Here is a 25,497-nt window from a genome sequence, read left to right as displayed (position 1 = left end):
TTCGCGTCCGGCAGTTTTTCCGTCGGCGTACCCGCGAAAATTCAGCAAGTAGAAATTATCGCGACGCCGCGCCGCCGGCGGCCCCGCAACGCAGGGTCGGTAATAGAGCCGAGATTAATGCGAATCCGTCAAATTTGTCGTCGGCAATGACAAAAGGTCGTCGTCGGCGCGCTATGGACCGTGGAAACCATGAAAAAAAAAAGAAAAAAAAAGAACAAAGAAAGAAAGAGCAAAGTTAGTGGGTCGCGTTTGCAAGAGAAAAAGAGGAAAAGTCTCGACTCTCGACTTTCTTCGCTCGGTGTTCTCAACTCGGACCGATTTCATTTTCATGCCGCCAGCCGCCAGCATCCTTTTTTCTCTCGCTTGTCTCTTTTTCGAATTTATCGCTGCTACCTTTCTTTCCTCACCGACGAAACTCACGCGCGGTTTTCTCAATTTTGAAGCATACATTTTTATTTTATATATAATTTCATTTTTTTTTTTGTTTTTTTTTTTTAAATGTAATATATAAATATATAATATCAATTTTTAATATTATGATTGTAACGATTTCTATATTTCCTCGCGTAGAAAATTTTCACTCGCGTTTCTCTCATTTTGACTCTTTTCACGGATACTCTAGCTCTCTCGCTTCGCGGCGCGAAAATTATCCTCCCCGGAAATCACTGGAGCTGTGCCCTGGCACTGCTTTTCCTCCGTCCTACGGTTACTGATATCTCGATTTTTATGTTCTAAATTCCCAGAGTGTGTCGCGAAAAGCGTCCCAGACCACGAAACCACATAGCTAGCGGAAGCGCCAGGAGGCAAGAAAATAATTCAAGCATTGAGAATTTTTATGGATTCTCGCGTATCTGTCTAGCCGCGAAATCTTTGAAGTTGCACGACGATAATTCCATGTGTCTTTTATTTTGGCAATTTCATTTCGCCATATATTATTTAATATGTATTTAATTTCTAGTAAAACGTAAGCGTGTGGTATGAAAATATTTTGATGCAAACTTTTTTAATTTATTTTTTCTTGAAAAAAAAAAAATATATATATATATATATATATACTCTTTCGTTGTATTCTATTATGAAATTATTATGCAAAATTTATACGATGCGTATTTCCTATGCAATTCATGCAAAGTCATCGATCGGTAACAAATACATGCATTAAAGCGTGGAAATGATTAAAGTATGGAATAATGCGCGCGCCACAGCAGGTTGCGTCAAAATTTCATGCGAGCTAATGCGCTCCCAATTAATTTGGCGTTTCCATCCTGATCATTTAACGAAAATTGCATTGTAATTCAAAGATTTATTCTTCCGCCTGTATGTATGATACGTGTGCTTTCTTTCCTTTTGCTTTTTACTCATTAACCCCATTGCAGCGTTAAGCAATTATTCGGTTACCAAGTTTACTTAAACCCTCGTTTTGCCAGAAGAGGGGGATTGTGTCGTTCTCAAAGGCAAACCGGATTATTCTTTTTTCCCTCCGCGTGCCTTCGTAACCGGTTATTATTTTATTCGGTCCCTCTCACGCAGTCCCTCCACAGAGACCCGCTGGTTGTCGCTTCTAAAACGGTTTCAATTATACCGGCCGTGCGGCTTTACGTCGGGCAATTTCAACAACTTTCGACAAAATTTCATGAATTATTTGCTCCTTACGTTCAACATCGTTTGATATTCCGTCCTCCCATTGTAGAATTTAATAGGCCGATGTGGATCGTTCTCGAAAAATAATTGGCCGAATAATCGACAAGTAGAATAAGTACGTCAGTGAATGACCTTTGAATATGTCGATTTCAAATTGGTGAAAAATCGAGATCGAGATCGAGATCGAGAGAGAGAGAGAGAGAGAGAGAGAGAGAGAGAGAGAGAGACGGACATAATTCTAAAAACGTGGATACTTCATATTTCTTTGTCGCTATGATTTTGTGGTGCATTTTATATAAACCTTTTAGCTGACATCGTAGACATGAAAATTTTAACTTCTGGATGGCGTCTACGAGCGAATAATTTTATCAGCATAAAAATTTAAAACGGTTAAAATTTAATATAGTCCGTCCGGAGCGTGATTGCAATTTAATCGTGTTTTTCCAAGATTATCATCATCAACACTTGTCAACGACGTCGAAATTCCCGTGGGTTGTTACTTCCGAGAGAAGGTCATGGATGATGGCAAGATTTGTCGGGAAATAACTTGCGACACTGACTGTACGAGATACTTATCTTCTGAACTGGGTCAATTAGGGTAGGCCGCGAAAACCCAACCCCTGGGGCGATGCCCGCTTTTAAGGCGGTGTGTTTAAAGAAAGAAAGGGAAGTGTTAAGACACCGAAGGCAGATGACGAGAAGATAGATTAATAGATGATAAAAGAGAGCACCCTTCTCCTCCCCCCTTACCGCGTTCACACAATCTCATTAAATAAATTAACTTCTTCAAAAGTTTACGCGAGTGTGCAGAATGTACCATCAATAACGGATTTGTCAGGAAACTTTGAAGTGAGAATATTACGTTATTACATAAGCAAATACCAAAAGCAGTATGCAAGTTTCTGGATTATATTGTAGACATTTATTCCGTAGGGACGAATAAAAAAGATTTATATCTTTGATGAGGGAAAAAGAATATAATATGTATATAAGATATTGCAGAATAATAGAGGGGAGGGGAGGGGAGGTTCATATTTCTCGCCACATATTTCGCTATGCGCATCTTTCTTTATAAGTTTTAAGCTACTCTTCAACGTATCTCACTTATACAGCACAATATTTATTATACACTAAACATAAAATTATACTATTATACATTATTATACAATATTATACACTAAAAATAAAATATTTTGTAATCAATTAAATACATTATGTTAATTATGATTTTTTTTACTTAAATAAATATATACTATGTTTCCAAAAATGTTTTATTATATTAAATAAATTATTATTTGCATGTGATAAAAATTATAATTTTTAAAATAAATTATTTAAAATTTTAATATAAAAGAATATTTACTTAAAGATAAAAAATTATTTATTAAAATAAAGAAAACCTGTATTTTTGAAACAAGCAAGCAAAAATTAAAAAAAAAAAAAAAAAAAAAGTTTTTTTTTTTTAATAAAAAGTAATTTAATACAATAAAAATAAAAAATTTAATATAATTTCTTATTTGCAAATAAAAACATACTTTGTTTTTATTTTATATTTTACTAATTAAAATATATTTGCTGTTTGATTGAAATAACTAATTGCTTTGCAAATATTTAAATAAATAATGTTTCTGAATAAAAAAAAAAAATTGTTTGGATTTAGTAATTTTTTTTTCAGCATACATATTTATTATCCTGAAGTTAGGAAGAAGGTGAAACTTCTTTTCCCAAAGTTTTTCTCGTATGAAGCTATATTTTTGTGAATGCAAATTATACTTTGGTCGAGAGCAACCATTTCGTTGGAATAATTGGTTAACTCGTCCTTTCGCCCGGTCCATTATTAGAAGACCAAAATTTCGCTCATTACGCTGCGCTCTACAACGCGATATATATCAGTCAGTCTCTCTCTCTCTCTTTCTCTCTCTCTCTCTCTCTCTGTCTGTCTGTCTGTCTGTGTGGCATCGACTTTGGTCTGCATATCAGGATTTTCACTTCCAATTTTCCCAAGAAATTCGCGTGATTAACGAGACGGCCAACGATACCGAAATACCCGACGGTACCCTAAGCTGGACCGTAATCGGGATTTTACATCGAGTACCCAGAAAGATGCGGACGCAAACAAATACTTTACGATGCTTAAGAGTAGCCTGGCATAAACGCGCGTTTTCGTGCGAAACAAATACAGGACAAACATTTCGTGGGGAAAGATAAACCGTGATATCTGTTGTTTGCTTCCCGGAACGGATTGAGAAGAACGGTATCGCTTCGCCAACTAAGGCTGTGCGTTACTTTCGGCTGACAATGGGAAAATGAGCGTATTCGAAAAATTGGTAAATATACTAAGAATAGCAGGCCAATTAACTATAATAATTTCTAGTATCTCGGATAAACTCTTCAACATTTCTGCGTATTTTTATATGTTAAAAAATCCTTTTCGCTCATCCTTTTAAAAACTTACGATAACAAGAATATAGGACGCTTCCAACTTTGAAATATCAAATCTCTCAGCTCGATTTCACTAAATGCTAACCAGCTCTTCTTATCCCATTTCTATACCTCCATTACGTTCGTTCTATTATATGCCCGCTTCGCTTTTTTAAGGAACTCATTTTCAATTATTTAAACAAACTCTCGCGTTTCCGACGACGCCAAAAGAAAACCGACTTTCGATGCAAAGAAAACGAAGAGGAAAATTGGCTTGGAGTGGAGCAACGAGCAGCAAACGAGACAGAGGATGAATCGGTTACCGTTTCATTGACCGAGTTAAGGTCGCAGCTGCATACACACAGGCATCGCGCATCTGCAGCTGCGGCGTTAAACGAGCCACGAAAGAAGATGAGAGTGGAGAGAAAGAGAGATTTGAAGAGAGCGTTCGAGAAGTCAAACGTGAAAAAAACCAAATAGACCGCAATCTCACGGCAGCTTCTTTGGATCAAAGCTACCCCCCCCCCTCTCTCTCTCTCTCTCACTGCCGTCTTCTTGAAAGCAAAGTCAACTTTCGATTCGAGGTTAACGCAAACATTTCGAAAACACTGTTCGGATGCGCCACCGACGAAACACTGCGGGAGTCGAATGCAGATGTTTTGCAGTTTCACAATCAGTAACGCGCACGCGAGAGAGAGAGAGAGAGAGAGAGAGACGACAATGTCCAAATGTTACGGCACAGTATAAGGGAGTGTATGGTTATAGCGTGCGTTGTCCTGCTCTCTCTATTTTTCCGCAGGATGATTTGGATAAAACCGGAACAAGATTGTGCGCACGACCCAACGATTTCGCAAGATAACGCAATTTGTAAGGCACGGGCTTTTAATCTGCTCGGAGCTATAAATCTGTTAATTTAGTTGTGCCAAGTAGCGTCAGCATTTTAATTAACTTTGTAATTAAGCGTTAAAGCAATTAAATAGGTTTTAATTAGCGAAATCGGGGCGCGGTAAATATACCGCTGACCGAAGCCACGGCGACGGAAGGTCCGTGTGTCGTTCTCTTGGTTTTTCGCAAATGACGACGTCGATAACGCCCCCCCCCCCTTTTTATTTTGTGGTACGAGAAAACCACCATCGCCGTCACCATCATCCGTAAACCACGATTTTCTATCAGCATGTCAGCAGCTATACGTGTCGAAAAGTACGAAAAAACGGCTTCATTGTTCGAATTATATACATATATTTATATATATATATACAAATCTAAGTTCTAAAAATACTTTATTAAAATATTATAAGCATTCAATGATAACCAAACAAATTTTTATATATATTTTTTAATTTATATTTATATTGATTTCTTATATATATTTATGAGATATATATATATATATATATATATATATATATATATATATATATATATATATTGCATCACGATTGTGCGTTTTATAACATTTACGCTAGTTCTGATCTGACCATCGCAGAAATGCGAAGTGTCCTTTTATCAGAATATTATATTACTTTCGTTTCTTAATTGAATGATTCAATCATTTTAATTGAATTGAGTAGATTGCACTTTTATAAAATCTGAATTATATATCTCAGAATTTATAATTGTAACTTTTATAATTTAACAAGAGGGGAAAGGTGTATGTATATATATATATACACCTATTCTATACAAAAGTAAATCTTTCCCTTTTTTTGGTTAAATTAGAAAAGTTACAATTAAATATACATATAATTTCAAATTTCATAAAAAAATACAATCTATCCTATTAAATCATTCCATTAAGAACGTAATATAATATTGTGATAAAACACCGTATCTCTACGATGGCAAAATCAAAACTAACGTAAATGTTATAAAACGCACAATAAGATCTTTCAGCGTTCCCAACTCGGGCATAACAACGCAAGAAAAATAATACGAATCCGATAGCGCAGAAGCGAAGCAATCCCCAAGCGATCAAAAGAGCCGGGGATAAAAGGCGAGGAAACAAGATCACAATGATTGCCCCCAGGTACGCCAGTTGCATCGCTTGGTCTTCGCCGCCGAAATAACGATTGAAAAGTGAAATTAAACAATGGAATTAAAAGCAATAAGCGGGTTTTTTTTTGCAAGAGAGAAAGAAAGCTAAGCTCATGAAACAGCAACGGAACTCGATATCCGAGATCTGATAAGCCAATGCACGATGCGAAAACGACGAGGTTGCAAAGTGCGGAAGTCGTTGTTCCTAGCGAATGGCGGAAATAAAAGAGAAGATATGCGATACGAAGATGCGGACGCACGATCATCTCCCCCCTGTCGTCCCGAGTTAAGTGAAAACTCGGAGATATAGCCCGGCGTAAAGTTGTCGGGAAACTGACTCTCCCAAAGAACGCGTACAATTTTCCGTGGAATGTCGCGACGACGACAACGACGACGATCTCCGCAATAACAAACGCAATGACGATCCGCTTGGTCTCGCAGATATGAGGAACATTCGTCACGCTGAAAAATCAAATTATAGATAAGACGCCGTAGATCTGACAGCCGTTGAATAATGTCGCGGGTCCCATCGACATCTTTATGACGACTCGTCGCAACCTCTTCGATTATGTCACGCCCTTCCTCTCGGTAATTTACGCCTCGACGTTTACGATCGTTCGCGATTGCATGAAATTTGCGTTTCATACATCGCGACTTTAATCAACCTTCAACTACGCGGGTTTCATTTAAATTTTTATCTATTTCCCGCTTGTGAATTATCCTGCGCCGCGCTTTCAAAATAAGTTTATATGTAAGTATTATTTTCATCATCATAGGGTATATATACGAAAATTTTGTAAAAAAATTTCCCTGAAAATTCTCTAATCTTTCAGATATTTTTGTTCAAAATTTCAGATAAAAAAATATTTTAAAGATCTTTTTTTAATGCAACTTTCTAAATTATTTTATTATGTTTTTACTACATATGTTTTTTAATGTTTTTTACTCGTACGAAGGAAAAACATAGAGCCTATTAAAATTTCAAATGGTAGATTTATAAATGTACTGAAAAAACTGAATAACCTTCGTAAGATAAATATTTTTCGCTTGTATAACATTTTCATTTTTTTATCACTAAAAAAATTACAATAACGAATATATATATATATATATATATATATATATATATATATTTACAATATATTTTAAACGCATAATTCACTTGAGTTGCCGACAATATGAAAGCAAAATTATCGCGTTTTTAAAAGACTCTCTAAGCCCCAATAAAAATTCAATAAGAATTTCCTGATTTTTTCAAATACAAAAGAAATCCCTGAGAATTCAAGGTTTGCAGTGTTTTTCCAGGAAGTAGACATTCTGGATTATAAGTAAAGATCATAAAACACTAGTAAAGATACGAGTTTAATTGAATAACTAAGTAGCCAATTATAAAAATTATTTCTGCAAAGATAATTAATTAATGATGCTAATGAGTGTACTATAAAGAAAGACGTTCTTAAATAGAGAGAAAGAGAAACATTATAAAATTCAATGAAAGAAAAGGCATCTTCAATAATTATGGAAAATTTTCCTACGTCTTTCGCATTGGCCGCAAAAAGATGCGCTCTACTTTACAAGATTAGCAAAAAAAAATACTCGTACAGGATGAAATCCTCGCAATGTAAAAAAAGAATCTGTCCTTGTAGCGTTCCCCGCGACCAAGTTCCGCAATGAAACTCGAGAGCAAGGAGTAGGATTCCCTGCCGAGCGCAAAAAGAGGGATTTCCTACCAGATATTCTCCGTACTCTTTACACACGGTTCCGAGAGCCCGAGCTGAATGAGCGGAAAAAGAAGTTCCGTCTCTTTTGCCGGGAGAACCAAGTTCGAAGCGTCCCATGAACCGCGGATACCGAAACGAAGTGACGCTAAACTAATTTCAGCCGCTTTTGCTCCACAGGAGCAAACGCGACCGAACGTTTTTCGTCTCCCGGTCTTTAGAGTGGACTCCTTCGTCGATGGCGAGAATTCGTAGTGGTCATTGCGGTCATGGAAAAACAACGCTATGATGGTTGTAGTCATGGATGAACATGTCGCAAAGTATCCACAGTTCTTCCCCCCCCCCCCTCTCTATGTCTCTTTCATTTTCTCTCGCTTTCTTTATTCCGCGCCACGACATTTTTCCTTCCCCCTTTCTACCCCTCTCACCGCACGTTAATTGACGTTTCGCTGGCGTGCACGCTCTTCCAAGGCAACCACTCCCTTCGGGGAGGGGCCAGGGGGCTACGACCTCTTTGTTATCCTAATCACTAGAGTGATGTCGTTAGCCGCACTTGCCTTATGCGCCCATGCACAGACCTGTTTTATTTGCGAGCTAATTTATTATGCTAATTACTTTTCCGAGTGCACTCCGCGCGAGTCGTCGACTTGCGTGTTCGTTTCCTCGAAGCGGCGCGCAAACCTACTTTTCGTGCATACGGGAGCATTTTCACCATCGCTGTTTTGTTTCTCTTCTCCGCCGCCTCCCTTTCCTCATCGTTCGTGCACGTAAGTTTTTCTTTCTGCTCTCGTGATCTTTTTAATCACGCGACGAGTTTGCATGGAGAAATAGTACGCGGACATCGAGCGAGGAAGCCACAAGAAAGAGAACAATTGATTGGTCTGATTGCGATTGCGCTACGCGAGTATTTTGCCGCTCCAATGTTTGCACACGTGTTCGTTCGTTATTTACTATTAGTTGCAATTAATAAAAAAATAAAAGTAACCATTATTATAATAATTATGCGTAATTTTTGTATAAGGGCATATTATATAATTTATAATTTATTCTTATTATTGTATCATAATTTATAATTTATAATTTATTATTGTATCATATAATTTGTAATCTCTATTCGTTGATAGCAACTCTGAATCTGTTTCAAGATTAATTGTAGCTTAAAATATCAGCGGTCTTAAATATCTCTGTCTTTCGATGTTGAAAGGAAGACACGATAGAGATATCTCTTTTTGGGGATTTTGCAAAAGAAGCAATGAGGATGGATCGTGCGATCGAAAAGCTCTGGATGCTACTGGTTTATTTAAGAGACGTCTGTCTTTGTATTTTGTCTTCTTTTTAATCAAGCCTACCATCTATGAAAGATGGAACGGAGAGAACTATACTCTTAAGCTCGTAGATATTTAATGAAAATCTCTTCTATAATAGAAATTGGAAGTTTCCGAACGGATAATACTTCATTTTGTTTGTCACAAAGAGATGGAATTCTCCATAAACAAACATTACTCATCCTTTTCGATGTTGCACAATACAATATACATTCGATTATTTCAAATTGTAGAATCAAAGCATGATGATTAATCCCCATTAAATTAAATATCTTAATATCCGTGAATAGCCTAAGCTAATGTAATTGCCATAATGCGTGAAGCAATCTCTATCGTTAACTTTGTTATCTGGTGGGCTTGATTAAAGGCAATGTAATACCGGTCGTAATAATTCCATTACAATTTATCAGTATCATTGCGCATTGCCCATTATCGATAAACAATTTATTTGCAGCTGCAGCTCGATACATCTGCGCGTAAATTACGTTCGTTCTAATTATTGACGACTCATCGGCAGCATCGAAAAATACCATAATAAAGAAGATATCTATTTCGTATAATTTTAGGGCATAATAATGCATAAATTAATTAACTTAATATATACTGGATGTCGAAATCAGGAATTACAGCTTTGAATGTTTAAATATTAAATTACATTCGCGTTAACGCTTAAATATGTTAAATGTTAATATTCGCGCGATACATTGAACGTTTATACATATTAATTTACATACGCGCGAATAATGATTTGACTGAACGAATTGTTAAAGAGAAGAAAAAGAAGAGATACATTTTCGAAAGAAACATTACGGGCAAATAAATTATTTCCTAAGAAACACGTCCATTAACACCCTCAAATATTTTCGCATGTAAAATTCACTTTTGCGACCGGGGTAGATTATATGTCAGCAATATTAAACATGGCGGCGGCACATCGTCACGAAACTTTTTGTCACCACACGGCGCAGAACAAGTTTAAATTGACTCGACTGTGAATATTTCTACATGAATACATTCTATTGTACGGTCACGTTACATAGTATCAATCCATAGTACGACGAGCAAGATCCCGTAATCTCTTTATCAACTGTCACATATTTCACATCCGATTTGCATATTTTGATTGTACGCAATAATGTTATATTTAAAAAGCACGGAATCTCTCTACTGTAATAATCTCTGTACTATGAAACGTCAAATCGTGAGATTTTTATTAAACGGGTGAAGCTATTCTCTCATAAAATTAATTAATTTCATAAATCTCTCTCTCTCTCTCTCTCTATCCTTTATTGTTCCTCTCATTTACAATCAGAATGCCTGACATGTTATTATCACGTTCGAATAATACACGAGTCATTTATTTTGAGAAAAGCCAGTTTCTCGGAACATCATGAATTTGAATGAGATACGAACATGAATTGACGAGCGAATATAATATATTGAATTTAACAAGATTTCCGAAATCTGAGCACTTTCAGCAATGAAATGTATATAAATCAGATTGGTATGATTCTAATATACAATATCTGAGGAAGAAGAAAAAAAAAAAAAAAAACATCTTTAAGAGTTGGTACCGAAACTCATCTATTTCTATTTTTTTTTTTACACATGCCTCGATTATCTCGCAAATCTCGTGAGATTTACACGGCAGTTCAACGTGTCTCATCGTCTCGTCATCTCATTTTCATCCACCACCTCTTCGTCTGGCTTTTTTCTCCCAGCCGTTGTTCGCGGCGACGGAGCTGATCGGAAAAAAATCACACGACGGAGAAGAGGCGAAATTGACTCCAGATGCGATGCCGGAAACGAGAATGCAGCTAGGAGAAAAAAGCAGCACGAAGGATAGGTAAAAGCGATGGATAGAGGGGAAAATCGTCGTGTCAGGTTATTGAGAGGTGCGCGGCCATTATTGTTCGCGCAAAAAGTTCCAGATCCCGGAACGAATGCGCCAGAACGAGAAATTAGATTTTCGAATACGTGCCTCGACGAATCAAGAAAGAGAGAGAGAGAGAGAGAGAGAGAGAGAGATGTCCGAGAATAACAAAATGTCTCGCCAAAAGGAATTTCGGAAAGTTAAAACGTTACGAAGCGACTGGAAGAGTGAACGCTGCTGATGCTAACGCGAGCTGTAAACTACGCGAGTGACGGAATTTATGGTACGGAATATCTATGGTAACCGTTGGTTTCAAGTTTTATTCACAGACAAGCAGGATCGAAACTAAAGTTTAAACTATGACAACGCGCGGACAAAAAATTTTACGAAACGTCGACCGCGCGAATCCGTTCGCTGCAACGTTCCCTGACAACGGCGAGATTGAAAAGATGTATCCCGGTGATGCAAACGCAAAACGACGAATCAACTGGAATACTTTATATGATAAATGAATAATGCGGCTTCAAAGCGAAACTTGCCAACCAGAAGCGCAGTGAGATTCAGTGTACGATTTTATTTGAACGAGTTTATCTTTCTTCCTTGTTATCTGTCTCATATTTTCTCTCCAAGCATTATCTATAATATAGTGTACTCTATATATATATAATATTAATTGACTAACTAAAGAATAAATTTCTATGTTCAAGTCTTCACTTCCAATTTGGTTCAAAATTTTTTTATAAAATGATCTAAGAGACGAGTTTTATAACAGGCTGATGGACGATCTTATTCGCAGTAAACGATAATCGATACAACGCGCAATCCTGATTTATTTACCGATATTTATATCGCCGGAAATTTCATGTCGTTGCGCAACGTAAAAGGGAAACGACGCTCATATAACGCGGTTAAATTTATGAACAGCAAGCTACGGGTTGGAAAGTGCACGACTTGCCGACTTTGTCTCCCTAACAAGTACGCTATCACTTGCTGCGCGGATGTGCTAGCGAGTGAGATCGATGCCTCCAGAGTGTTCTTCGTCTCTTTTCATCTCACCCCATCCTCTTTATTAACCCAGTCTGCTGAGACTCAGAGACGATAGAAAGAAACGCAGTGGTAATGAAAAGATTTCTCATCTGAAGCTTTCACAGCGAGCTTTCTCTTATCTACATTTTATATATCTCCTCCTTTAATATAATCTTGCAAATATCGAAACTAAAGCAAGTTTTAATAGCAATAATACACTTTTGGTATGGAAAATAAAATAAATTGACGAAATGTGTATCGTAAAGTGTATCTTTAAGTATATGTAGCATTACGATTAAATCTTTAATCGTTAGGTGGCTAATTTATAAAAAGATTATTTCAACCGTCTGGGCGGCCGAAAAAGAAGCATCAGAGCAATGCGTGCACGTCACGTTTAAATTATTATTTACCAGCGAGTTGCGGACATTAAAAGTTCGTTTGCACGTGCCGGCATCGAGAGCTTGCACTTGCGAGGCGGGGATCGTTTTATCCGCGCGCGACCGTTTCCTTATATCTTTCTAGCGTTCCTCTCCTTTTCCTTCAAGGCCGGATATTATTGTAAGGGCGAAGCGTGAGATGAAGTAGAGATTAAGTTCGCAATCATCTCGGCTTAATTGGAACTTGGAATTTGGAAAAAGACATGAAAAATTAATTAATGGATTAATGGCGCGCCGCGCCCTCCGACAGTCACGCAGAAACGTTACCACTCGCGTACCGCATCTTCACGCCGGCGCCGGAGCCGGAGCCGGGGAATGTCTCCAGATATTCCACTCTCTCCGGATGCGCACGCCCGGCTTTTCATTTATTTTTTCCAATTAGAGCGACTGATGGCAGTTTCGTATCTTTTCTCTCATTCGTACTCGTGAGTACCCCTCCGTTTTCGCGAGAAACGCGGTTCGGCCGAATGATTAAATGGATTATCGAAGCCAGGCTCGTTGTTTTCGATATATTTCGCCATTTTCAAGATACAGCGGACAATCGGACTCGATAATTATCAGAGCTGACGAATGGGATGGTATTCGATAAGATCAATATTTATAGAATTTTCCCGTAATATCGCGACTCGAAACTTTGTGCGCAAAAATTACAGCAAACTTTTAAACATACCCACATTCAATGATCTATAAATATAGCATGTACAATATAAATTTATAAAACCGCGAGTTTTTTGTTTTCTCGTAATATTTATTAAATAATACTGGAAAATAGTAGTGATTTTTTTTTTAATTTAAAAATTATTCAAAACAAACATACAGCGATTCAATATCCGGTAGACGCTTCGATCATGCACTTTGTAGTAAAAAAATATTCGTCATATTAAATATTCGTTAAATTTAATATATTTTCGCGTGATTAAAATATTAAATTAATAAAAATAATATAGATTAAGTATAAACATAGATAAAATACGATAGAGAATGGAAATCGTGATGTCGAGCATTTCTCGACGATAAAATTAAATGTACTTTTTAATTTCTCGAATTAACAATTATCGACACGTTCATTAAATATAATAAAATTATTTACGATAAACTTTAGTGGAGATAATCGCATTTTAAAATTAAAAAAAAAAAAAATTAAATTAAATTATTAATATATGTCAAATATTAACAAAAGGATGGTCAATTTTGGTATAATTGGTATAATTTCATATAGATGTATAAAATTTTTCCATCAATTATATTTGGTATGTGTATAATTACAATCTCACCAGTCGTCTCGTTATTTCCTTCTCGTCGTCCGATCCATCCTGTCCGAAGCTTTGATTAACGATACTCGTCGATTGGATATCAATCACAATATATCACTTACGATAATCGCGATATTTAAAATTCGATGATACATTTTTCGGCACTCGCGAGAAACATTTGTTTATTCAGTAATTAACCATTAAAAAAAAAAAAAAAATCACTCGTGATACTTGTATATTTTCTCCCGACATTCATTTACGCGCGGCGATATACTTTCAATCGAATATCGATTGTAAACTTGCGTAATCATAACAATAATCGTCCGTTACATTTATCCGGTACTCCTGACGACACGAATATTGCCAATAAACGAACGGAATATCTCGGGAAGGAGCACTCGGTAGATGTAGATCGATCGCGACTCGGCAACGGAACGGACGCTCGCTCGATACTGATGGGCAGTAACTGATCTCGATAAACGCGCGCTCGATAGTCTGATCATTTCTCGTAAGATGATTGGTCTATTATATGTATTGGGTGCAAGCTCACGTTCTCCCCTCCATCAAGTCACGCGTTCCGAGTTTCGGGTCCCGGGTCCCGGGAATCGTCCAGCGGGGATCCTTCTCTCTCCCTCCCTGAATCACTCTCTCTCTCTCTCTCTCTCTCTCTCTCTCTCTCTCTCTCTCTCTCTCTCTGCGTTTATCTCTACCAATACGCTCTTCCAAACTAGACACGCATCCTTCGACGAGCAAAGCATGTTTATGTATCGCGTACATATGTATTGAAAAAAGAAGACACGTGCGCTTATCTTCCGCGTATCTTCGCGTCGAGCTAATTCTAGGAACGAACCTTTTCGCAATGTTTCTGTATGTTGTTTCCTCAGCTATAGAAAACGAAAACGAGCCTTTGTACGATGTTGAATAAATACGATAAAATATTCATTGTTCGCGCGTAATGTTTCTCTTTTGCTAATATAATGATTAAATTTATCATTGCTCGATGAAGTATGATATACCACTCGTATGAAGAATAAATAAATAACGTATCGAAAATGAAAGATTATAAATGAGTTTTTCACGATAATATTTTAAGATTGCTCTATACTAGAATTTGAAATTCTATCGAGCATTGGCAAACAAATTTTTTTTTTGTTAAACATACAAAGAAAAAAGCATAGTTTTATTTAAAATTATGTAAGCACGTGATTCGAAAGATGATGAAATAACTAAAATTGAAATAAAGATTGAAATAAATAAACTTTTACTCACCGATCGCTGTTGGTTTTGACGATTTTGTTTAAAAACAAAGTTTTTGTACTTTTATTCGTACTTATTTTGTAATTATTTTATAGTATGTCTTTATTTAGAATCTAAAGGGAAGAGAGAGAGAGAGAGAGAGAGAGAGAGAGAGAGAGAGAGAGGAAGGGGGGATATAAATGTACAATAAAATAATTATATACATTTCTATTTTATCGGATATATGTAAGTTATAGTAAAGATATATAATATGTTCCGATTCCGAACACGCGCCGAAGAGTCTACAGTTGTTTCTTTGTGAAATCCAGTTTTCCATGAGCTAATTGACAAATTATTTTTTTGCCCGATGATGTCGGCGGAATTCCTCCGCGAGCGGCGCGCACCGCTCGAAAAACTTCCTTCCCACAGGGTGCTCCTTCTTTTCGCGGATGACATTGACGAATGTCTACCGTCGCCGGCGGAATTATCCGACGCGCGCTTCTCTCGCCTACAGAGAAACGGATGCAAGGATTCACCTGCTGTTTCCGTCTTCCGTCTCATGGCAGTACAAGATGATACGGATGAGCAGAATATTCGATATCACTTCTCGCGCGCGCAACGCGTCTCAATCTATTATAATTAAATCGAGGGAGAATGGGGGCGATGGAGAAAGAAGCGTAAGACGAGCGGCGGTAGCATAGGAAGAAGGGAGTGAGGAGGGGGGGGGGGTGGAGAGGAGACGTGAAAGGGCAAAAGAGGAGAAAAAGATTAATAGCTCGCGACAACCGCGGTTGTTGCAGCTAACGATGACAGAATGAAAAATAAGTGTCGGATAACATAGCGAGTGTTTCTAATGTAATAAATAGGTTGGAATTAATGCGTGATTTTTCATCGGCCGTTATCCAGTCGTGTACACTTCGCACTTGCAATCGCACGCGCATAAGGGATTTCCGTGTAATAGCAATTAATAACGCCGTATGCGCGAATAAACGGTTCGTGCGCTTCGCTCTATTGTGTTTATTACTTCGCGCAAATGTATTTAATAAATCGATACCGATCGGCGTATTGTCCCAATTGTATTGTTGCGGAAAATATGAATTATACGCAAAAATTTTTCTTTACATCAGATTTGAATGCGACTGTCAGGAATTTCTAGCTTCCTCAGTTTCGAGATAACAAACTTTTAAAGAAATAAAACAGCAATATTTCATTGTAATAGTTCTTTATATACTTTGTGTATTTGTTGTATCATATTCTAAAAAAGTATCCCAAAATTCACGACTCGATACCGTAGCAGAAAAATTTTCGAAAAATTAAGAAATGAAAATATAATTGCCATTTTTTATTTTAAGCAGTGGTTTTTGAGATTAAAGAATTTAAAATTAATCAATCGCAAGATACATTTAGACAGTTTGTGAATCGTACGCGTACGTCACTAATATTAGTGCATATGCGACTCACGAACAGGCGATTATCTCTAAACGTATCCTGTGATTAACCAGAGAAAGAGAAAGAGAGAGAGAGAGAGAGAGAGAGAGAGAGCAGACAGACAGACAGACAGAGACAGAGACAGTTTTAAATTCTTATATCTTAAATAAAATTAATATATGTATGTCCGCCAAAAAATTAAAATCGCAAATACTTTATCAAGAACTTTCCTGCTATTTTGAGTCGTAAATTTCGGGACATCCTAATTTATATTTGAAAAGAAGAGCTTAATTCTCCGCAAAGTAATCTACGCTAAAACTCTATCGGGATTAAAACACTCCTTAAAGTAGAGAGAGGATATTTAAATTAAAATATCAGATTAATATCTATAATTTTCAGTCTCTCGTAATAACATTAATAAGCATCATCGTTAAGCTGAGTACGCTCCGCTTGACAAAGACAGTCTCATTCGGCGAGATAGCTGAAGCTTTTCAATTGAATTAAAGATGTCAATCTTAACGAAGAAGAGATAGGCAGAATACACCGAGGTAGACATCGAGCTTATGCAAGCTCGCATCGTGTTACACGAGCTCGGCGTGGTAGCGGAATTTGTAGGACCGAAAGCGGTTCCTAGCCCGAGATTCATCTGATATCAGGTGCGCGGAGCAAGGGCACCGTTGTACCGCTCTCCGGTAAAGTATTCGTTTGCTTGAGAAACGCAATTTGCGTAAATGACATTTGTACAGTAATTTCCCGTATATACCATATATATGCGAGCGAGCGACCGCGATTTCTCTATAGGCGTCAACGGTTAACGAGAAAGTTCAACGCGATAATGCCGGTTTAATGCCGCGGATTTTAGCGAAAAATAGATAAATAAAGAGAGAGAGAGAGAGAGGGTAGGGAGGGGGGAGGGGGCAGAGGGGAGAAAGGGAGATCAATCCCCTTTTCGAGTCACGTCGCGGATCGCGATTTCGTCTAATCCATGTAAAATGGCGGGGATAAAATCAAACAGATTGATCACATTACTTGTGACGACGCTTAATTAAGAATTACTTAATTACGAAGCGCGCTCATAATATAAAGTGGTCATCTCCTACTTCTTATCGACCTGTCTTGGCATTACGTCAAATTAATACGATTTCGTTTTGTCATCACGTGAGCATCATTTTCAGTAATATCGACGGTTAAATTCGCATAAATACGAGGGTTTGCGAATAAGAGAAGAGGTTCTAAGATAAAGAGGAGAGTTTCACTCTTTCCCGTACTATTAGTTCCACCGGTCAAACGACGGTGTGAATCCTCTTTTTCTCGCGTGTGATTGTATTCAGAGTGATGTATATACAGCCGTATACATTGTACGCGACATATATACAGGAGACATAGGAGACAAGAATGCTTAATGTCGGAGACGAGTGACTTAATGAAGTATGAATGAAGGGTTTAACTCGGCACATGAGTTTCTCCCATAAAGAGCTTTTTTATTGGGACACACACACACACACACACACACTCGCGCGCGCGCATGTACGATATTCGGGAAATCGCGAGCGTATAACCATACGATTACCGGACAATTAAGCTTTGATGCTTGCATCAACTCGTAAAATCTCGTACGTCACGGGATGATGAGACGCCAGCAGAATGATCGGACGCACATGCGGCATATGTATGCAAAGGAGAAGTAGGAGGAGAGATGGATAGAACCAGCAGCCTATCTGTGTCAGTCACGTGATACACAAAGGGCAACTTGATACACAAGTCTTGATATGTAAAGCGCGTGCGACAAGCGTGCATATCCAGAGCCGGCTTGAAATGTATGACGACGACGTCAAGAATGGCGCCGCTTTAATAGCGATATTTTTATTCCGCAGGATATAATGGTAAGAGAAATCCCGTTCTCTCCTTCCTTCTTTTTTCGCGCGCACGTGCTGCATTTATTTATGACTATAATAGGAAGTGAGACTGCGCGCCATAAAGTATATATACGATTGCATAATAAGTTATGAAAACGGATGCAAATTCAAGCTCGAAAACAAAATCGCAAAGCGCAGGATGACATTTAATGATTTAATATAATATATAATTGATAATTTTCCTAGTCTTATGTTTATATCTCTTATAATAACTCTAAAATTTTCTAAATATAATAATTATAATGTATTTAATTAACATATACAATATAACACGTAATCGGTATAAGAGCGCGTCTATGATTCGGACAAATTGTTGACAGACCGGAAGAATTTAATTCGCGTTGATCGCGAATATTCGTATACTTTTCTTATATTTCATGTACATTATAATCTTTAGTTGACATGCGTATGCTGTGAAAGGTACAATTAAGCTTCGTCGAGAGTCGAACGTCGCGTCGGATTTATACGCTCATTAAAATTTGCAAATCAACAATAACGAGAATATTACAATATTATTTATACTCCGTCGAGTATAATACGTCGAAATATAAAACTGAATTATATACTTTGAAATCGCTTTATGCGCATGTAATATTTCAACTACGAAATCTCGTTCTCGAATAAATTCTCGAAAAAATTCTTATTTTAATTTCTCAAAAATATTTTTGTATGTGTGTGTTTTAAATTGGTTTTTCTTTTTAAAGAAATTAAATATATGGAAATAAATATTTAAATGACATATATTATTTAAGCGAGAAAGTGAGAAAAAGAGAAGAAATGTAACGGAATAGAGTACATATGTATATATCCAAGCACGTTCTAACAGATTAATATGGCGAATTGCTACCATGACTATTATGTGAGGAGTCAAATCATTACGAACATGTACGTTGATGTGCGCGCTATTACGAAAATGATGCCACTAAATTCAAGCATTGTGATCTACTTCAGAGAATATTCCACGAGATTGTCTCACAATCAATCGTCCCGTTCTCCCTCCCCAGCTAGTTCTCAATAAAATTATTATCTTTATATTATTAAATACTACACACGTGCGCGCGCGCGCGCGCACACATACACACACACACACACATATTATATTTTAATTTTCTAAACATGAAAAAAAGCGACAAAGAAGATCGATCTTTTCCGCAGATAAGCGTAGTCAATATTTTTTGAAAGAATTGAGATTATGAAGCGAGGGTAGGGAAGAAAGGGGGGGGGGTGAGGGGGAGGAAGGGGTATCCGTTTAATGAATGCAATACTATTTTAAATCGTCTACTATGTATTAAGAATCGTGTGGACAAAAAATTGTACGCGTGGAAATAGAGTGGAAAACAGTCGGAAAAGCGTCTCTTGCTGATATCGGAGACGTTATAGACACATATACCATAGATAAAATACAACGCTGTAACAAGAGATTGAGTGCACTGGCGCTCATTTGAAAAGTATTAGCAAAAACTTCCGTGCGTATTTTTCCCGTATAGAGAAAAAATAATTCGATTTGCAGAATCGTATAATAGTCGAAGCAATTTTCGAAATTACTTCGAAATAATTTTCCTAACGATTACAGGAATACACATAAGAGTCTCTTTTGGAAAGCAGATATAGAGAGGAAAATAAAGCAAAACGAGGAAATGAAACAAAATTCGAAATGAAAATCGAAATTTCGTTCCATACTTATACTTATTATGTTCTTCGCATCAGAACAATTTGAATCATACTGGATTACATATTGGATCCTTGATAATAAAAGCGGCGTGACACGGATTTGAGACGTTTATCCGAAAATGAATCCAAGCTCGCAGAGACGCTATTATATATTACAAGCATATAATAACACTTAAATCACTGATTCGACCAGTTTTACTTGGACTGGATCGCCGTCAGACTCAATTGTGCTCATCGATTAATCCGAAACGCAGTTAACTGTGTATTATAATGATCTGGAAACTTGCATATGGCGCGCCATTACGATCGTTGTTAAAATGTCAGGTGCAGTGAATCGTGGACGGAATTACGAGGACGTGCGCTATGAATTTTGTTCGATTGCAAATCGGTCTTTAACCGCGATTACGTGCGTTCCAAGGCTCACTATTCAGAAATTATATATTAATGACGGCCTAAACTATATCTTATATTCTCTTTAGCTTCTTTAGAAATTGATTTTTATATCAAATCCAAAGTTCATTTTTTACGCGCGATCATTTCCCCATAATCAAAATGCTAATAATTATTAAAGATAAATAAGATTAAAAATCTAAGATATAGGTTAGGTCATCTTATTAAAAAAAGATGACAAAGAGGAATTAAATAAATCTATGCTCAAATTAACTTTGCCGCAATAATTTTAATTGAATATTATACTTAATTTGAGCCAATCGATTTAACGTTTACTTCTTCAATAATTTAACGTAAATTTATGTTTTTTAGACCAACAAATGAACATTATGGTTCAAATGTTTTTGTAAGTCTTTGGATAGACTTGTAGAAAAAAAAACTGTTCTAAAAGCAATCGTTAAATTTTCTTTCGCATCGGAAGCGCGAATTCCCATCGACCAAGTTGCATAAAAAAAAAAAAAAAATATATATATATATATATATATATAAAAGATAAAAGGGATCCATGGACATTGTTGCCAAAGTGTACATAACTCTTTCATGAATAAATAGCTATTTCAGACAATGAAGAACGTTGAGTACGAGCTGTAATTAATCGAACGTCAATTATCTTATTACTAATGTCTGATCGATTACAAAGAGTATATTATTAAAGAACAGAGAAAAGAACAGAAATGATCCGCAACAATTCCGTATCTTACAACTATACATCTTATATTTTTTGCTTTTGCAAAAAACATAAATAATCTTGTTACTCAAAATTGCATTTTATAATATATATATATATATATATATATATTATATATATAAAATAATTATACATATGTACCAAAAACCAATAGTTATATAACTGATAAGCTTATTATTAATAAACTTTTTATCAACGATATGTCATATGTATAAAAGCTTAAAAACGCAAACAATAATAGTACCAAAAAAATCCAATTTTGCATGGTTATTAATCGAGTTTATCTCTTCAAGCTTTTCATTTAATAAAAGATATAAATTATTATTTTATCTTGCGATAAATTCGTAATTAACAATATACAGGGCATCGAGGCAAAAAATTAAGGATTCTACTGTATATGGATTAACAGTGAATGCATCATATATATATATATATATATATATATCGACTTACCACTAATGCGAGCGGTCAGAATCTTCCTACAGCCGAATGCGCTGTGTAAATCCTGCCAGCCGTTCGCAACATCTGATCCTCGTGCTCGAAATAATCTGTATTGTCCGTAACACACTCTGCGCCAATTCACCCTCGCGAACGCGCCAACAGATGACGAGACCACCCTGCATATCCGCACGTTCGTGAAAGGTCGAGGGTCTATGAAAATGCATTGGTGGGCTAGTTAACTCTTCAAAATCAATTCGATACCTTGACTATTACGTTCAGCAAGAATTTTCGTGTCGCGTCATGACAAAATGCATCGATTTCTTTTCAAGTCTTTTCTAACCTGTTCGATAATACAGTGATCGGCTCGATAAAAGAGCGACGATCAAAGGAATGTTCATTTCTGATTGCCAACACTTGGGCACTCTTGTATTACAAGAACTCATTCTTTCGCTCTCTTTCTCTCGAAAGCTGGGAACGATCAATCATTACACATGACGCAATTATTAAAAGCGCGACCGACAACAAGATACTAAACTATGATTCCTATGAATTATCGACGGCCGGACAAAGTTTGGTCGACATCGACCGATGATGATAACGCTCTAATGATTCCTCGAGTTCCGTATAATTTTTTGAGAAGAAGTCCAAGAAAGTTTCGTAGGAAGAAGAGACGTAGGAAGTGAAAGCCTAAGAAAGAGAGAGAGAGAGAGAGAGAGAGAGAGAGAGTGAGAAAGAAATTTGGTACGAAGCACACACCAGTCTCAATCATAAAACGCTTTGATGAGATCCGTTATTCTAAGACCACCGTCGCCGATGACGACGAGTACAGGACAAGTTTCAACTCGCGTATAAGCATCAAACCTTTTGACGAGTTTCCGTCTTCACGCTGTCGTAACCTCTGTGATGGAATCCTCGTAGATATGCGATCACGCATGAGGGATCATTGCGCGCTACCGATTTCCCTCGGCATTTGATCTCGACACGCTCATTTTTGCGCGATTATGGTCGGCTTTACACGCGCGCAATTTTCTCGTTGCTTCTCGTCAATTTCCCAATGATTTATACCTGAATCGCCGAGGATACTCTTGATGGCCTCGCGATGTCTCGAGATCTATCGGTGGTCGAAGAGATCGCGTCTTGAATGTCGAAACGATAGTACTGTCAGACAAATCACAATCGTTGAATTTACGCTATCGTTGAATTACAATTTTCTGCGTGCGTAATCCCGAGATCTCGACACAATTTGGCAACTAGATGTCTTGTCGAAACATTCGTCGAAGAAAACGCAGCATCTGTCTACGACGAATGGACCGGAATAATGGTTTTTCAACGGTGCAAGGATGTCGTAGGGTTGAGGTCGTCATCGAAGATTACGTCGTGACGTGCCAGGTGTCACGCGCAAGTAGCACGTGACGCGCGGCATTCATCGCGTATGACGCTGATCGTTTACGGCGAGACGAGAGAGACGAAGGGTCCACGTTACCCCTAGACACACGCGGAGCATCCGACGCTCTGTCGGGTTTGTGTATCGGGGTGCTACTGGGGATAGCTGTATGCTTGTTTTTGCAGAACTACGCAGCGAGAGAGTGCGAGATTGGACTAGAGTGGGAGAGGCAGGGCGAGAGAGGGTGGCGGAATGACGAAGGGAGAGAAGAGGAGGAGGTGGCGAGGGTGAGAGGGAGGGAACGAGCTGATCGAAGCGAGAGGGACGATCCGATGATCTGGATGAATAAAGATAGCAGGAATAGCAAGGGGAGGAAGAGCATGACAGACAAGGGATAGAGAAAGATGGACAAGATGTGGAAGAGGAAGAAGAGAGAGAGAGGGGGGAGGGGGAGGGGGAGGGAGAGAGGGAGAGGAAGAGGGAGAGAGAGAGAGAGAGAGAGAGAGAGAGAGAGAGAGAGAGAGAGAGAGAGAAAGTCAATAAGAGAGTAAAAGAGAAACCAACCCCCCACCGGGTTGAGAGACTCGAGTGGCCTCGACGTCGAGCGACGTCGCGACGGCGCACAGCAGTCGCCAGGACCACCATATCCCTCTCCCCGACGTGGCACGACGGCTTTCCTTCCCACTCCGTCGCGGGAGGACTACTACCACTACTACCCTCTTCATGCCACTATCCACCTCTCGCTGCTTTCCGACCCTGTGCCCCGCTCCTTTTCCAGGGCCACGAATCGATCCGACGTCCGTCCGTACATCCGTACGTACATCCGTCTGTAAACTTGCCGCTACGGGCGGTATATATTCGCGATCAGTCAAGAGATATATATGAAAGTATGTGCGAATGCGTGCGTATGTGCGTGCAAGAGCACGGGCAAGTCTCATTGTTAGGCACGAGTGTCAAGTTAGCAATATCAAAGATAATTTCTCTCTCTCATTTTCTTTCTTTCTTTCTTTCTTTCTTTCTTTCTTTCTTTCTTTCTTTCTTTCTTTCTCAAACACTCCAAGAGATAAAAGTACGCGCAAATATATATGATATTTCGCGCGATTTGCTCTACAATATGAAAGTTAGCCGAGAAATGCATGTACAATTACAAAACTGTTAAATGCAGTTGTCTAGATTGCAACGTCGAGACAATATGGAATATCTATCCGCCAATTCTTCTGTAGCAGAATTTGTAAAGTAGTTTAATCTCTGTTTCCGCAGATTCTTTCTCAGCTCTTGGATGTATTTTGCTGCACGGCGATTAACGGGATTATGAGACAATAGCTGAGCCGCGAAGTTAGCTTGAAAAGTTAACGGACATTATTTCGCGAGTTACGACGAGGACACGCTATGCTCGTCTTGCCAAGTTCGTCTCTTTCGTATATGTTCAATTCTCGACAACTCGACATATATCGCTAGGGCAGCCATGTGTGTTGGTGCAAACTTGCACTATGGCTATATATGCTCGGTTATCCGCTGACATTCCGTTTTAGCGATGCGCACGAAACTCATTCGCGTACGCACGTTGAATTCCCAGCTTGCAATTTCACGCTTGCAATCAGTCTCTCATGATGCTAGTAAAGTCGAATGTTTACCTTGCCATTAAGAGAAACGGTTTTTCGTGCTGCCAAGTGATAATGGATCAGTGCAAACGGATTTCTCGCTCGCACAGCAATCCATTACGCAGAAAACTGATATATTTGACATATGATAAAATATCCGTCTTGAAAAGGTAATGTAATGTCGAAAATAAAAATCTTGGAGAAAGATACTGTGGAAAATGAAGACAGATTACGCCAGCATGAGTTATTTTACGCCAAGGAGAGGAAGAGGGGGAAGAGAAGAGAGGAAGAAAAAAGGAATGTGTATATTATTGTATTATGTGTGTATATATTATTATACAATATATGATAATAAAACTCTTATTAATTTCAATTCCAAGTTCTTCTATTGAAAATAAGATATAAATGTAAGGACTCTTATCGATTAAAATCAAATATCGGAACAAAATGGCAAAAGAGCCAAGCGCAGTAATAGGGGCGCAAAAATTTTTATTTAGAGTTACAAAAATCGCGAAGCGGACGTTTCGGCCCTTCTTTTGGCGCCAAAAGAAGGGCCGAAACGTCCGCTTCGCGGGTTTTGTTCTTCTATTAAATTTATTTACATGCTTAGTGATTAACACAGCTGATTTTATTTGCACGATTAATCATGCACGTGCGAGTTTTCAAACGCGCTGCTTTAAAAACTTATATGCACATGTTACATATGCTACAAATTTATGGTCCACTATGCTGTAACAATACGGAGGCCGCATGCACATATAACATATCTCTATTTGCCAATTTGGCATTTGCGCGCATGCCAACATAACTTTGTAAATACATCCAAACGCGTGTACCTCTGTGTGTGTGTGTGTGTGTGTGTGTGTGTGTGTGTGTGTGTGTCGCGACTTGTGTTAAATTCATACAAACGCAGCCGCGCATTGTCTCGATACATCTCGAATCAGCCGAATAAGT

At 37.9% G+C, this 25,497-nt stretch overlaps 1 protein-coding gene across 9 annotated transcripts in view; it reads right to left on the bottom strand.

Moving 5' to 3' along the window:
* Nlg-5 (neuroligin 5) overlaps window positions 1-23,088 on the bottom strand; it is a 179,443-nt gene extending 156,355 nt beyond the window's left edge. The window contains exons 1-2 of one of the 9 annotated variants that reach the window (XM_070294438.1): window positions 22,315-23,088; window positions 21,571-22,170 (exon numbers count right to left, since the gene is read on the bottom strand). The gene's annotated coding sequence lies outside the window, so the exon portion shown is untranslated. Of the gene's footprint in view, window positions 1-13,749; window positions 14,380-21,570 lie in introns of those variants that run through there. The other 8 variants (XM_070294566.1, XM_070294653.1, XM_070294731.1 and 5 more) reach the window with 8 other exon arrangements.
* Window positions 23,089-25,497: the final 2,409 nt, after the last annotated feature.

The sequence above is a fragment of the Polyergus mexicanus genome, unplaced genomic scaffold (genome assembly GCF_030449975.1).
Source record: "Polyergus mexicanus isolate NDT 795.1 unplaced genomic scaffold, iyPolMexi1.0 SCAF_1, whole genome shotgun sequence".
NCBI lineage: Eukaryota > Metazoa > Arthropoda > Insecta > Hymenoptera > Formicidae > Polyergus > Polyergus mexicanus.
The sequence above is the reverse complement of the archived record's forward strand: the minus strand, read 5'-3'. Positions and strand labels throughout refer to the sequence as shown.